This window comes from Lepeophtheirus salmonis, unplaced genomic scaffold (assembly GCF_016086655.4).
Source record: "Lepeophtheirus salmonis unplaced genomic scaffold, UVic_Lsal_1.4 unplaced_contig_3002_pilon, whole genome shotgun sequence".
In the NCBI taxonomy this organism is placed as follows: Eukaryota; Metazoa; Arthropoda; class Copepoda; order Siphonostomatoida; family Caligidae; genus Lepeophtheirus; species Lepeophtheirus salmonis.
Window position 1 is genome coordinate 1 of NW_027293619.1, and position 1,957 is coordinate 1,957.

The 1,957-nt window shown below is 36.2% G+C and overlaps 1 long non-coding RNA gene across 3 annotated transcripts; it reads left to right on the top strand.

The window, feature by feature from the left end:
- The first annotated feature begins 7 nt into the window (after positions 1-7).
- Positions 8-1,951, top strand: LOC121131219 (uncharacterized). Of its 3 annotated transcripts, XR_005868978.2 has the most exons (4): positions 15-321; positions 380-792; positions 853-1,506; positions 1,566-1,951. It is a non-coding gene; the product is annotated as an uncharacterized lncRNA (long non-coding RNA). The 3 variants fall into 3 exon arrangements; XR_011784157.1 differs by lacking the exon at positions 1,566-1,951 and having other exon boundaries at positions 16-111; positions 199-321; positions 380-1,206; XR_005868977.2 differs by lacking the exon at positions 1,566-1,951 and having other exon boundaries at positions 8-321; positions 380-1,206.
- The last annotated feature ends 6 nt before the right edge of the window (positions 1,952-1,957 follow it).

Genomic DNA, 1,957 nt, shown 5'->3' on the forward strand with positions numbered 1-1,957 from the left:
ATAATATTGTTATACAAATGAATTACTGTAGCAATTTCATTTAATTATCCTAATTGTATTACCTCTCTAGACCTACGCTATATCACAAAATATTAAAAATTACTGAAAGAGGTAAAAAATTCCATTATTTTAATATGCGTACCCAATGTAATTTCTTATTACGGGATGTCTTAGTGAGTGTATTTCTTACATTGATAGGTAGCACCTAGTAAATTAAAATGCAAGCTACCCTTGGTGGAATGAGTCATTATTAGTATTGTGTGTTTGTTAAGGTCTCCGTAGAGCTCTCCATGATAGTTGTGAGGTCATCTGCATACCAGAGTGAGTTATTATAAACTTTATGAAAGCCCTTGATATTTCTATTTCCCATTATTTCTAGGTGAAGACATCTAACAGCAATTGAAAACAGAGATGGGGATAGACTATTCCCTTGTCGATACCCCCTTGTGCTAAGGAAACTGGACATATTTCTACTATACTAGACTGTACGTGGGATGTTCCAGCAAATCTATTTTTAATAAAGCCTTTCTGTTCGTGGGAGGAACTTCTCTAGCCTCTTGATTAATATTCCCGTCAAAATTTTGTCAGATGTATTCGGCAGTGTGATGAGCCTGAAGTTTTTAATATCAAGAGTATATTTTCCTCTCTTACGGGCCAAGACTAGAGTCCCTGTACTCATGAAATTAGGTATCGATTCCGAATTACAGATTTCCCTGTCAGCTCCCTCAAGTATTGGGGTAAGAACTGACACAAATGTTTTATAGAACTCGAAATGGAGACCCGATATCCAGGGTGATTTTTTTGTTTTATTATATGTGCTGATATAATCTATAATTTCATATCGATTTATAGGCTCATCTATTCCAGAAAATTCAATCTTATCCTTTACTCGTCCAAGTCAAGCCTCCCAGGAATAGAGCTCCACTACCTTGAATAGTTCTAGAGACGCCAGCTATGACAAAATTTACACTAGCCTGACTAGTGCAGACCTCACACCTGTACAAGTTTTCATAGAAGTCAGAAACTGTTATATTATAATTCCCTTTAGCATTTATATTATTCTTTATTAGCTCCAACTTTGTTGCTTTGCGTTTGTCTGCTGAGTTCCCACCTTGGTCTTCATTTTGTTTCTCAATTGTGCTTATTTCTTCCCTATATTTTTAAAAATATATCTGGTATATATTCTCTTGCCATAATATTTTATAATCCTGCGTATTTTCGTTTTTATTTCTTCTGATTCCAGATGGGTGATGTCAAGTTTCCAGAACGTTTTGGTGTTTAGTTTTACTCTTAAGAACCTTCCTATAATAGGAAAGTGATCTGGCAAATATGGAAGGACCGCTTTGAACTCCTTTAGCGGTTTTGATATAGTTGGTGAAGCGAAAATATAGTCAAATCTACCTTGTTTTAGGCTTTCCGAATTTGAGGACTTGAAGGTCATTTGAGGGTTGGAGGTCGAGGTTTAAGCCAAGTCGTCCAGAGGATGTTCGGAAATTACAGTCTCAAGTTCTGTCGCATTTTATTTTTATTTTTAGATCCGCCGTAATTTTTTACGGCTCTTGCAGGATTCCTTGTGATATTTAGGTCACTGAGTAAGATGATCCCATATTCTAGGTGTTAGGTATATTTTTCGAATATATTGCTATAAATGGAACCCCAGTCGTAGTTTGGACCAGAAGTGGCACACACTCAGGATCTTTTATGATGCTGGCGTCTACGATCACAACGTTGGATTTAGGGTGTCTTTTCTGAGGACTATAACTTTCCTTGATGGATGTGTTGTTTTGAATTTTGCATTTGAAAGAAAGGGTTCATGAAATTTTGGAAATATATGTTTGATAGTTGGTACTTCGTCAATGCGAGTGTCAACAAGGACTTGCAAGTCTAGGATGGACAACACGTTTAAGTATTGGAAAACCTTCTTTTCTAGAGACGGTATGGCAATGGAATTTACATT